Source organism: Dermochelys coriacea, chromosome 16 (genome assembly GCF_009764565.3).
Source record: "Dermochelys coriacea isolate rDerCor1 chromosome 16, rDerCor1.pri.v4, whole genome shotgun sequence".
Classification (NCBI taxonomy): Eukaryota; Metazoa; Chordata; order Testudines; family Dermochelyidae; genus Dermochelys; species Dermochelys coriacea.
The window spans coordinates 845,357-859,227 of NC_050083.1; the positions used below are offsets into that span (position 1 = coordinate 845,357).

The following is a 13,871-nucleotide window of genomic DNA, read 5'->3' on the forward strand; positions in this document are numbered from 1 at the left end:
CCTGTTTGTTCTGGCTGTTGAGGACTAACAGTTCGGTCTATAAATAGATGTGCAAATGCAACATACCATTAGGAGGCCTGCCAAATGTGAGCTCCCTTGAGACACAGAACGTTCAAATGATATTACAACATCTTGTTGGCACTACTTAAAGGCAATAGCAGCAGCATATAGGCAGCATATAGCATATAGGTTAATGAAAATAACCTAGTGGGTATTGGAACTGCAGGTGGGAAACACTTGTTACAAAGTGTAGTGTAGCGAGGAGGTGTGGCCTTCCTCAGAGGCGGATGTGGAGGGAGCGCCACAAGTCGCCTGGTGGGTGGAGCCAGGGATGACCATGACCTGCATACCGGAACAGAGGGCGGGACTGGAAGAGAAAGTATAAAAGGCTGGCCCAGCAGCTCAGTTGAGAGGGAGCCGCCAAGGGAGACAGACATGTCTTTCCTGCTGCTGGAGCGGGATGCTGAGGAGAACCACGGCTTCCCCGAGGGCCTGCATGAGCTTCCAGAGAGCCCTGCCACTCCTGATGCTGAGTAGCTGCTCCTACTACCCTGGGTGATATATCCCAGGGAGACTGAGGATGCCTGCTGGCTGCAGGTACACTCAAGAGGCAGAGTAGGAAGCAGCTCAGGGAAACTGTCTGGTCGAGAGCTGGTCTGATACAAGATCAGCGTGTTGCGGGCAGATCCCCACTTACCCAGTGGTGAACCACTGTGCCACTGTTAGGGACCTGGGCTGGGAAGTGATGGAGTTGGGCAGGCCATGTCCCCCTACCATCCCACCCCTGGGGTAGCAATATTCCCCCTCCTTAGGCCGGGAGGCCTACACTCCTCAGACATATCTGCCGGAGCCCCGTAGACTGTGCTTGGTGCTCGCCCCTACTGGATCCACCCTGGACAGCATGGGTATCTGCAGTGAGGTTATGGAGTTCCAGCAGTAAGTGCAGAGTCAGAAAGAGAGAGAGAACAGAAATTGCTGGAGGTCTTGCTACAATGCCTGTGACCCCCACCTCTGGAATTGCAATACTTGGTGATCATTGAGAGCAGCGTTACTTTTAGCTCAACAGTCCTGTTGACTTCAAGACTATATCTGGTGAAGGCATGATGCCAACTCACAGCGTTACATGTCATGTATGTGGCAACCTTTTCCACTAAGCACTCTGTCAAATCTTTTTTTCCTTTGGGAGATTGTGGTGAAGCTTGTTTTCATCCATCCTGGAGATGGCAAAAGCATATATTCCTCTTCGAGTGATGGTTTGTAACATGTTTCAGAGTAGCAGCCGTGAGCTGTAGCTCATGAAAGCTTATGCTCTAATAAATTTGTTAGTCTCTAAGGTGCCACAAATACTCCTTTTCTTTTTGCTAATACAGACTAACATGGCTGCTACTCTGAAAACTGTAAGGAGAGTGATCACTTAAGATGAGCTATTATCAGCAGGAATCGGGGGGAAGGAGGAAAACCTTCTATGGTGATAATCAAGGTGGGCCATTTCCAGCAGTTAATAAGAATGTCTGAGGAACGGTGGAGGGGTGGGAGGAGAAATAACATGGGGAAATAGTTTTACTTTGTGTAATGACCCATCCACTCCCAGTCTCTATTCAAGCCTAAGTTAATTGTATCCCGTTTGCAAATTAATTCCAATTCAGCAGTCTCTCGTTGGAGTCTGTTTTTGAAGGTTTTTTTGTTGAAGGATAGCCACTCTCAGGTCTGTAACCGAGTGACCAGAGAGATTGAAGTGTTCTCCAACTGGTTTTTGAATGTTATAATTCTTGACGTCTGATTTGTGGCCATTTATTCTTTTCCGTAGAGACTGTCCAGTTTGACCAATGTACATGGCAGAGGGGCATTGCTGGCACATGATGGCATATATCACATTGCTAGATGCGCAGGTGAACGAGCCTCTGATAGTGTGGCTGATGTGATTAGGCCCTATGATGGTGTCCCCTGAATAGATATGTGGACAGAGTTGGCAACAGGCTTTGTTGGAAGGATAGGTTCCTGGGTTAGTGGTTCTGTTGTGTGGTGTGTGGTTGCTGGTGAGTATTTGCTTCAGGTTGGGAGGCGTCTGTAAGCAAGGACTGGCCTGTCTCCCAAGATCTGTGAGAGTGATGGGTCGTCCTTCAGGATAGGTTGTAGATCCTTGATGATGCGTTGGAGAGGTTTTAGTTGGGGGCTGAAGGTGCTGGCTAGTGGCGTTCTGTTATTTTCTTTGTTGGGCCTGTCCTGTAGTAGGTGACTTCTGGGTACTCTTCTGGCTCTGTCAATCTGTTTCTTCACTTCAGCAGATGGGTATTGTAGTTGTAAGAATGCATGATAGAGATCTTGTAGGTGTTTGTCTCTGTCTGAGGGGTTGGAGCAAATGCGGTTATATCGTAGAGCTTGGCTGTAGACAATGGATCATGTGGTGTGATCTGGATGAAAGCTAGAGGCATGTAGATAGGAATAGCGGTCAGTAGGTTTCCGATATAGGTGGTGTTTATGTGACCATCGCTTATTAGCACCATAGTGTCCAGGAAGTGGACATGGCACACATTCACTGCTGCGGTGCCTCTTGCTAGTCGTACATGAATTAGCTTGATTCCAGCCTCGCAGTGCCTCCTGCTGGCCAGTGTCTCTCTACTGGTACGTACTTCCTGTTAATCTCCGCCACTGACCCTGCATCCCTCACTGGCCTGCGGTGCCCCTTCTCCTAGGTACTGCCCCACTGCAGTGCTCCCACACTTGAGGTCCTCCCCTCCCCAGGGAACCCTGGTCCCCTAAGCCCACCTCACCTCAGTGACCCTCTGCCAGTCTTCATCTAACCCTTTCCCTCAGGGGCAAACTGCAGTCTGAAGTGGCCACTCGTCATGAGCCAGGGGGTTGGACCTGCTGCCTCTTCCTTCTCTGGCTGTTTCCCCACAGCCCCAGGACCTCCTCAGGCCTTGGAAGCAATGCCTCAGTCTGGGAGTTCGTCAGGCTGGAGCGCCTCAGCTTCTCCTACTCCTCCCAGCACTGCTCTATCCAAGGTACCCTGTTCTGCTTGCAGGCAGCCAGTCTTTCTCTCTCTCCAAGGCTGGAGAAGGACCTTTTATAAGGTCCAGCCTGGCCCTGGTTGGCTGCATCCCAGCCTTCTCTGATTGGCTTCCAGCCCCAAGGGCTGGCTTTTAACCTTTACTTGGCCAGAGCGAGGTGAATGCCCCACTACATGATTCCTATATGGATTCCAAATGTGGATGCACATGCATGCCATGTGCTGGAGCCGGAAGGTTTTTATAGCAGTGCCCTTTGACCTGCATTTGTGTTCCCCTCCCCAGCGTGTTTGCAGCTGAGGCTATAATAGACCATGCGGGTTGATGCTGCTCCAGTTCTCTCTTAACTGCTGCATGGCTGGAGTCGGAACCCCTGTTCCTCCTTACTTGTAGCTCCACTAAGAGAGCGCTCTTTGCCCTTTCATCTGTACATAGTTGAAAATAGTTATCTTTTTATCTTGATGGATGTTTTTCCTTGCAGTTCATAGAGTTAGTTTAGTTTTTTCCCTGTTTGGGGGACAACTCTCCTCCCATCCCTATCTGCAAAAAGAAAAGGAGTACTTGTGGCACCTTAGAGACTAACAAATTTATTAGAGCATAAGCTTTCGTGAGCTACAGCTCACTTCATCGGATGCATTTGGTGGAAAATTTTTTTCCACCAAATGCATCCGATGAAGTGAGCTGTAGCTCACGAAAGCTTATGCTCTAATAAATTTGTTAGTCTCTAAGGTGCCACAAGTACTCCTTTTCTTTTTGCGAATACAGACTAACACGGCTGCTACTCTGAAACATCCCTATCTGAGGACTGTGCCCTGTCAGCCTGGCTTCAAGAACTGTGCATCCTGCCTGCATTTATTTTCAGTGAGCAACAAGCACCAACATTGCTTGTATTGCATGTCGCCACCCATTGCAGCATTTGCAAAGCATTCCTGCCCACCAGTGCTCAAACCCCCAACTTCCTGGGACCTTTAACTTAGATAGCGCCACACTCACAAAACCATCCTTCCTTTGCCACATGCTCTCTCTCCCACCTCTCCATGAAGGTAATCTTCTTAGTCGCCATTATCTCGGCAAGACAGGTCAGTGAACTGCAGCCATAAAGCTGACAACCCCTCCCCCCCAACACAGTCTTCCACAAAGATAATGTTTAGCTGCAGCTGTACCCAAAATTCCTCCTGAAGGTGGTGTCAGAATCCCACCTGAATCAGTGCATTCACCTTTCGGTCTTCTATCTTAAACCCCATGCCTCTCATGTGGACAGAACACTACATTCCCTCAACATCTGATGTATTCTGACATTCTACCACCAATGCACCCATGCCTTTCAAGTATTGTCAAGACTCTTTATTACCATTGCCATAGCAAAGGACAAGCCCTTTCCTTGCAGTGAGTCTCCAATTTGATCTCTGAGTGCATCCATAAATATTGCACACATGCCGACATCCCTCCACTGGCTGGAGTCACGGTGTACTCTACACGAGCCTCGCAGCTACATCTGTCTGCCTTGCAGATGTACCGTTGAAAGACATTTGCCACACAGCAACGTGGTGCTCCATTCACATCTTCACATCTCACTACACCATCGCCCTGGTGGTAGCTGCAGATTATAGAATATCAGGGTTGGAAGAGACCTCAGCAGGTCATCTAGTCCAATCCCCTGCTCAAAGCAGGACCAACCCCAACTAAATCATCCCAGCCAGGGCTTTGTCAAGTCGCAAAGATGCAGCCATAGGCCACGCTGTACTACTTTATCTCACTTCCTCGCATGTCCTCACACCCACCTCCACACTGATCACTGCTCGCAATTCAAAACCCATGTTTGGAATCTGTATAGGAACTATCACTCGAAGAGGAGGTTACTCATCTGTAACTAGAAGTTCTTCCAGTTGAGGCTCTTTGAGGTGTCTACTCACATGACCTATTGTAGCCTCGGTTGCAAATACAAGGGGGACGCACAATGCACATGCGGGTTGACGGGCACTGCTACAAAAATCTTCTGGCTTTGGCGCATGGCGTGCTTCTATACCCACGTTTGGAATCCAAATAGGGACCACACATGTTGAAGAATCTTGAGTTACAGGTAGTAACCTCCTCTTTTGGTAAGATTAAGGTCTCTGACTTGATTGTACCTAATTCTGTGAAGAATAAGCTCAAAGACCTCAGGAATAAGTCTTGGTCAATTGCAATAGAAGTTACAAATAAAAATAGGTGCATACATTTTCCTGCTGTCTTCCAACACTTTTGGTCCATAAATCTGAATGTCAAACTTATGGAATTTAGAGCCGAATTCTGGTTTTCTGAAAAGTACTTTGAGTGGTGATGGGTTGGATTCCTTAAACCCAGAAACTTTCTGCCCAGAAGTGAGCAATGCCAGGTTCGGCAGCACATTTTGTGCTGGCTCAAATAATGTTTGCTCTTTTGGTGAGAAGTGAAAGAAGTTGATTACAATGGGGAGTCCAGCACATATTTGCTATAACAGTACCAAATTTGCTGGTGAATGTCTGCACAGCTACATAAATATTTGTATCCAAGTTGCAAGGCACTTTTCTGTATCCATTTGGTGCCATGAGTCATTCAAGGACTTTTGTGATTTTGTATACATCATCCACTCCTTCCTGCCCACATTTTCCAGAACCCAATGACGCATGCTGCCATTTGTTGAATGAATCTTGATGCTGTGGCCATCTTTACAAATCCTCCTCCAAGCGTTAGATGGAGTGCTGAGAATATTGCGACATTTCTTTGCAGAGGACATCAGCACAATTGTATTTTCCCTTTCTTAAAAGGCTTGCTTATCCCTGTTCCAGAAGATCCTTGTGATGCTGAGAAGGCTGATGTAATCTTGGTGCAGAAGATAAATAATTGGGGGAATCAAGTGAAAAGAATGAAAAAACCTGAGAATTCTAGATGTCATTAGGAAGCAGACATATGCAATTTGGATCGTTGTGACAAAGGGGAGTATGTGGTATTCTGCACTGCAGGCATTGGATAAAATGATTAGCATAACTTGCATATTTTGTTTAATGCCTTTATTCGGATAATCTCAAAAGACTTTTAAAACATGAAGCATCAGAGATAGATAAGTATTATCCCCATTTTACAGAAGGATAATTTGAAACATGGAAGGGTTATGGCTCGCCTAGGTTGCCCGTTAGTGGTAAGGTGCGCGTTCCCAGCTCATTATGATGTCCAGTAGACCAAACTCATGGCCACTCAAAATTTGAGCCATTCCCTAAATTGACAGAATTATAGACGCTGCTGAACACTGCGGATTCAGGAGGTTATGAACAGCTCAGAAACTGCCAAATTTGTTAACCTTATGTTAGGATTTGCATAGGCTGAGTTTGAATAGCAGCCGTGTTAGTCTGTATTCGCAAAAAGAAAAGGAGTACTTGTAGCACCTTAGAGACTAACAAATTTATTAGAGCGTAACCTTTCATGAGCTACAGCTCACTTCATCAGATGCATTGAGCTGTAGCTCACGAAAGCTTATGCTCTAATAAATTTGTTAGTCTCTAAGGTGCCACAAGTACTCCTTTTCTTTCATAGGCTGAGTGTGTCAGTTATATGAAAGAAACACTTAACCAGCTCACTGGGGCTGTCTTTGAGAGACGCTAGCTGGCATTGATGGCATTTTGAAGGATCCTTCTTCGTTAACGAAGTTCTGGAACTGCATCAACTGCTGTCGTTGAAGCTTGTCTCTCAAAAATTGTATGGTCTGACTCCATGTGTTGATGAACTATGGTTTGACTGATTTATGAGCTCTCCTAATCTGTTTAGTGTGCAGCATTTGTTCAAGAAGACGCTTTTTAATGATTAGGTCAATGAATTTAATTGCTATATTTTCATACTGTTCCCTTATCACAGTGCTATGAACCAAAGGGTAGGTGGATCTATAGTAGCATCACAGAATGAAGTTTGCTAATCTCCCTCTGACATTAACTAAGTGTCCCTCAAGATGTAAGTTAAAATAATGGGGGTCTTGGTAAAACAAAGGAACTCTGACTTAAAAAAAATTTTATTGATGATGATTATTATCACATAAAACTCATATCCTTATGACTTTTTTAGTTTGGTTAAGACTTGACTTTTCTCAGGGGAAAAAATATTTCAAATTGTGATAGTTTTTTACATTTGCCATAATAATTTTGTTCGTGTATTGATGCAATATAACTCTTTTGAAATCCTGCTATCTGAAAATAGGTAGCTTTCTTTCCTTCTTTTGGCTGTGGACATCTGGTAAACTGACCACAGCTTCATAATTTGGTGTCCAATTTAGGACAGTTCTGAAATTTAGTGTTCTATTTAATGTTTTTTTGCTGTCCATAGAGGCTGCACAAAATGATTTGATGCCTTAAACAAAGTGGGTTTTTTTGTTTGTTTTAATTTATTGGGATGGAAAGAAACAATAGGTGAAAAGAATCCAGAGTAGTTTTTCTAAGAGATGCAGTGAATTTTTAATCCTAAAAGCTGTGAAAACTTTTTTAACCTGCTGTGAAAATGTAGTTGAATGCCCAGGGTTTGTAGAAGTCTTGGAAAAGTATTTGAAAAAACAACTGTTGTGACACTTGACAGTTTGAGCAAGTTGTGCCATATAAATGCAGATTTCATCTAGTCCAGTGTTCACAAAAATAACAAAACCAGCATTAAAGCGAGATAATAACATGCTCTGTCTATGAAGGTGAATTTAATGACATTTTAAAGATTGTGGTGGTTGGCCTGGCCTGGTGGTTTAAGGGGGAAACAACCTCTGGAGATCAGAGCTGTTGCCTTATATGTTAGGTCAGAAGGGGATGGGAGCAAAATGAAAGAGCAGCATATATCTTACAAGTGGGCTGTGCCTTCCTCCTCTCTTGTTGGAAGGAAGCTATAGGGTGACCGAAGAAGTGAAGAAATAGAAACAATGTACAGAACAACCCCCAAACTGGAAAAACCTGTCAAGAACAAGCTTTTACTTCTCTCTGTCTTTCTCTAATAATGTGGACAGATACTGTAGACTTACTTCATAATTCAGTTTCTTCAAATAGTGTCCCTACCTGTGCTCCACTCTAGGTACGCAAGTGCCCCCTGCCCCTTGGATCAGAGATTTCTCATAGCAGTGTCTGTTCGGCCCACACATTCAGGTCAGTCAGTCTTGTGCCCCATGCAGTTGTTATATAGAACCGCCCTTCATTTCCTTCTCAACTGCCTCAGCCTGAGATGGAGCTCCGGTGGTTGTCCTGTTGGATTTTCTTCAGCTTTATCCTCTTTTCTTATTAATTGTCATAGTATTAGTGTTAGTTTCAATAGTTAGTAAATAGTAGTAGTACAGCTTCTTATCTCATCTTTTTGGGAATTTTTTTATTTTATTTTCTCTCATATTGTATTTAGATAGATACTAGTTAGTTAGTTCTTTACTGGGAGGTTATACCCAATTCTCCTGGCTTCAAACCTTGTCTGTCGTGCCAGGAGATGATCTCACTTCTACTGCATCCAGTGCCTTAGGGAATCGCATTTTGCCCAGAAGTGCAACTTTTGTGTGGCGGTGAAATCAAGAGTCAGAAAAAACAGAGAGATAAAGTTTTGTCTCCTCATGATGGAGAGCTCTCTATGCCTGGCTTCTGACCCAGGCCAAGGGACCCCCCTCTGTACGCTGGTTTGTGTGAAAGTCTGCTGCCTCCATGACCTTGAAGCCCCATACCTCTGGGGCATCTAAGAGGAGGACACAGGACTCCTCACATAAGCCTCAAAGGAATATGCCCCTAGCTCACCAGCTAGAGAATCTACCTCTTAAAAAGCTGAGATCATCAGTATCTTTAGCTACCCCAGTGCCACCAGCTCTCCAATCAGGTATCCAGGGCTATGGCAAGACCAAAAGATGGTAAAGCTTCAGGCCAGAGAGATCATTGGTACTATGGATCAATGGTACCCTAGAGGAATGGATCCAGGCAGCACAAAGAGGTCTTTCTCTGCTTCCTTGGTACCGATGAAGCCTGCTCTAACTGCACTTCCCTTGCGGCAGACGAGACCTTTGGTACCGTCAGCAACTGTGCTTCCCTCCAAGCGCCTGAGACAATGATCACCTTGGTGAAGAGTACAGACTTGGTACTGATAACACTCTTGGTACCACAGGAGTTCTGTTTCCACTGGGATGTGGGTGTATCTGATATGCTGATTCTCCAACATGCTGTTGGTACTAAGAATGTCGAGATCACCTGAAGTTCAGCCAGTACCGATGCTCCACCATTCTAGGGTGAGCTTGAGGAAGAGGATTCTGATGAAGACCTTGCCTTGGTGTCTCAAGTGTCAGTTCAGGGTTCTCCCTCTCACTGCTATATTGGCCCCTTTTCAGAAGCCTCTGCTGAAGCTGCAACTACTTATGGTGCACAAATTGCCACTGATGCCTTGCTGGTATGAGTGCCCTTAGGTGCCTCCTCCTATGGCTTATGTACCTCCTCCCTGGCCATATTGGGACCGTGGGGCAGCTTACTGTGAACAGGTTTCCAGAGCCTCCTGCACCACCCGCCATAGAGAAGGGCAACCTGCAGCACTGCTCCCTCCAGGAGACATGGCCCTCAAGAGGAATCCTTTGAGGAGCAGGAAGCTAGAGCTGATGAAGAGGTTTCTCTTATAGCCAACATCTCTTTACCTCTGGATGAAGCAGTCATTCCTCCTCCTCCATCCTTGATGGATTATTTTAAGCACTTCCAGGATCTGATCAAGAGAGTTGCAGACTCCTTGAAAAGTCCTCTTGAGGTGAAAGAGCCTCATCATAAGCTGCTTGATATCCCTCACTCGCCCTGTGTGTTAATGAGGCTCTGCTGGACCCAGTGAAGATCATCTGGCACACCCCCACTTCTATTCTGCCTACGTGCAAGAGAGCGGATAAGAAGTATTATTTCCCAGCAAAGGATTCAAAATTTTTGTTTTCCCATCCCTCACTTAACTCCTTGGTAGTTGATGCAGGTAATAAATGTGGAAGACAGCACTATGCTAAAACCACACCTCAATAAAAAGACCATAAGCGTCTAGATTTACTGAGGAGGAAATCTTATTCCTCAGCCTCCTTACAATTTAGAATTGCCAATTATCAAGCATTAATGGCAAAGTACAATCACATAGGTTATAACAAACTGAACTCTTTCATGGGCCACCTATCAATAGAGCACAGGGAGCGGTTCAAGGCAATTGTTGTAGAAGGCCATCAACTTGCCAGAATAGCCCCATAAGCCTCCCCTTACACAACTGATATTGCTGCCTGTTCAATTACTACAGCAGTAGTTATGGGAAAGGCTTCCTGGCTCCAACTCTCTGGAGTCCCAAAAGAAGTCCGAAGTACTGTAGAGGATCTTCTTTTGATGGATCTAAGTTTGCAGATAGCACGGATGAGTCTCTGCGAACATTAAAAGCCTCTAGTGCTACTTTATATTCTCTTGGTATTTACACACCTGCTTAGAATGAAAGCTCAGCAAGTTGCAAATGGCCCAGACATCCCACGTTGCCCAATTCCTTACCTCCCAGAGGTTGTATTAACCATAACAAAAGAGGCAGAGATTCCAAAGAAGGAAACAGCCTCCCACCTTGCGCCCGTCCATCTCCAAGCAGCAATTTTGACAGATTGGTCGAGGGCTTGAATTGCCATCTTCATCCTCTTCAGCTGCACTGATTCTCCAGCCTTCCTCTCTTTGGCAACCACCTTCACCACTTCAGGAATGCTTGGGAGTCAATCACTATGAAAAAGTGGGTTTTGGAGATTATCTCCACAGGATACACCATCTACTTTACTACACTTCCACCAACAACCTCTCCTTTTCCTGCCTCGCTCAAGGGATCCCCCTCATGAGAGTTTGCTTTGTCAAGAAATAGACAATCTTTTACGCTTGGAAGCTATAGAACCAGTTTCCATGTAGAACAGAGGGAAGGGGTTTTATTCAAAGTACTTCCTGGTGCCAAAAAAAGTGGTGGTTGGAGAAACTTATCCTAGATTTAATGCTACTCAATGCCAAGGAGGAGCAAGATCCCCCTCCCTCTGTACCAAGGCTGTCAAGTTTTGGAATTGGTGCATATGCAACTGGATCGTCATCACAGGCCTATCTCTCCGGATAATATACCTGCCTACTGTATTTTTCACTACATGCATCTGATGAAGTGGGTTTTAGCCCATGAAAGCTTATGCCCAAATAAATTTGTTAGTCTCTAAAGTGCCACAAGGACTCCTCGTTGTTTCTGCTGATACAGACTAACATGGCTACCCCTCTGAAACCAGTCAAATGAGAGTCCCATTCAATTACATCATGTAATGGCAGATAGCTAAAAAGTTACAAGTTTTTAAGGTGCTTATATACCAATGCTTGAAGTCTAAATAAGATGGGTGAACTAGAGTGTCTCATATTAAATAAGGTTATTGATATAATAGGCATCACAGAAACTTGTGGAATGAGGATAATCAATGGGACACAGTTAATATCAAGGTACAAAATATATCGGAAGGACAGAACAGGTCATGCTGGTGGGGGAGTGGCACTGTATGTGAAAGAAAGGTGTAGAATCAAGTGAAGTAAAAATCTTAAATGAACCCAGCTATACCACAGAATCTCTATGGATAGTAATTCCATGCTCGAATAACATAGCAGTAGGGATATATTATCGACCACCTGACCAGGATGGTGATAGTGACTGTGAAATGCTCAGGGAGATTAGAGAGGCTATCAGGACAGAAAGTTTCTTGACACCTTAAATGACTGCTTTTTGGAGCAACTAGCCTGGAACCCACAAGAGGAGAGGCAATTCTTGATTTAGTCCGAAGTGGAGCACAGGATCTGGCCCAAGCGGTGAATATACTGGACTACTTGGTAATAGTGACCATAATATAATTAAATTTAACATCCCTGGGGTGGGAAAAAACAGCACAGCAGCCCAACATTGTAGCATTTAATTTCAGAAAGAGGGTGTCAGGGTTCCTTCCCCACTCTGAACTCTGGGGTACAGATGTGGGGACCTGCATGAAAGATCCCCAAGCTTATATTCCACCAGCTTAGGTTAAAAACTTCCCCAAGGCACAAATTCCTTTCCTTGTCCTTGGGATGTTATTGCTCCCACCACAAAGTGATTTAGACAAACGTTCAGGGAGGGGCCAATTGGAGCCCTATACCCCCACTCCCCCCAAATATCCCCCTGAGCTCCTTCACCCTCTTTCCTAGGGAGGCTTGAGAATAATATATCAACCAATAGGTTAACAAACTGAGGACAGACCAAATCCCTGGTTTTTAGGACACTGAAAATCAATCAGGTTCTTAAAAAGCTTATTTAAAAAAAAAAAAAAGTAAAAATCACACCTGCAAAATTAGGATGGAAGATAACTTTACAGGGTAAATAAAAAGATATAAAACATAGAGGATTCTCCTCTGACTCTGCTTCCCAGTTACAAAAAAGGAATAAAATTACCTCTTAGCATAGGGAAAATTCACAAGCTAAAACAAAAGATAATCTAATGTATTTCCTTGCTATTACTTACAATTTCTGTAATTTTAGATGTATCATTTCACAGTCTTTTTAGGAGCTGGGTTACCTGCTTGGTCTCTGTTTTTGGTTCCCTCTCAGGACAAAGAGAAAGAGAGCACAAACAAAACCTTCCCCCCAGCTCCCCAGATTTGAAAGTATCTTCTTTCCCCATTGGTCCTTCTGGTCAGGTGCCAGCTAGGTTAATTGAACTGATTAACCCCTTACAGTTAAGTGACTCTGAACCTCTGGCCAGGAGGGAGTTGGTGTTACTGCATACATAAAGGTTGTTACCCTTCCCTTTATATTTATGACAGAGGGACTACACAAAAATGAGGAAGTTAGTTAAACAGAAATTAAAAGGTACAGTGCCAAAAGTGAAATCCCTGCAAGCGGCATGGAAACTTTTAAAAGACACCATAATAGAGGCTCAACTTAAATGTATACCCCAAATTAAAAAAATATAGTAAGAGAACCAAAAACGTGCCACTGTGGCTAAACAAAGTAAAAGAAACAGCGAGAGACAAAAAGGCATCCTTTAAAAAGTAGAAGTTAAATCCTATTGAAGAAAACAGAAAGGAGCATAATTTGCAAGTGAAGTGCAAAAATATAATTAGGAAGGCCAAAAAAGAAGTTGAAGAACAGCTTTCCAAAGACTCAAAAAGTAATAGCAAACATTTTTCCAAGTACATCAGAAACAGGAAGCCTGCTAAACAATCAGTAGGGACACTGGATGGTCGAGATGCTAAAGGAGCACTCAAGGACGATAAGGCCTTTGCAGAGAAACTAAATTAATTCTTTTCATTGGTCTTCATGGCTGAGGATGTGAGGGAGGTTTCCAAACCTGAGCCATTCTTTCTAGATGACAAATCTGAGGAACTGTCCCAGATTGAGATGTCATTAGAGGAGGTTTTGGAACAAATTGATAAACTAAACAGTAACAAGTCACCAGGATAGTTTTCTGAAAACATCCACTTAGTGTGCAGTGTGAAGGAACAGAAATGGACACCATGTAGAGTCAAGTACGAGGGTTTATTACCACAGCACTGGCGGAGTGTCACTTTGCTTATTAGGCTCAGTGAGACACTGCTAAACAATTGATTACGATAGATTATATAGGGTGCTCATGGGCGGAGAGAAGCGAGGCTGGGGGAGTTCCCGAGCCCCTGGATAGGTTCTAGCAGCAAGACAAGATTAGCACAATAAGCCAGTAGTCTGAAAGATTATATAATGGCTCCGCCCATGGCTGAGGTTAACATGTTGCTAATACACAGGTGTTTCTCTCAAACTATTCCTATTGAAATGTGTAGGTTGAATCCTGATTTTAGGGTCCATAGGAATGAGGTAGCTCTTCCGGTTGGCCAACAGGTACATTCCTGGGGGGGT

At 44.3% G+C, this 13,871-nt stretch overlaps 1 protein-coding gene across 6 annotated transcripts in view; it reads left to right on the forward strand.

The window, feature by feature from the left end:
• PNPLA7 (patatin like phospholipase domain containing 7) overlaps positions 1 to 13,871 on the forward strand; it is a 414,014-nt gene that overhangs the window by 154,238 nt on the left and 245,905 nt on the right. The window lies entirely within an intron of this gene.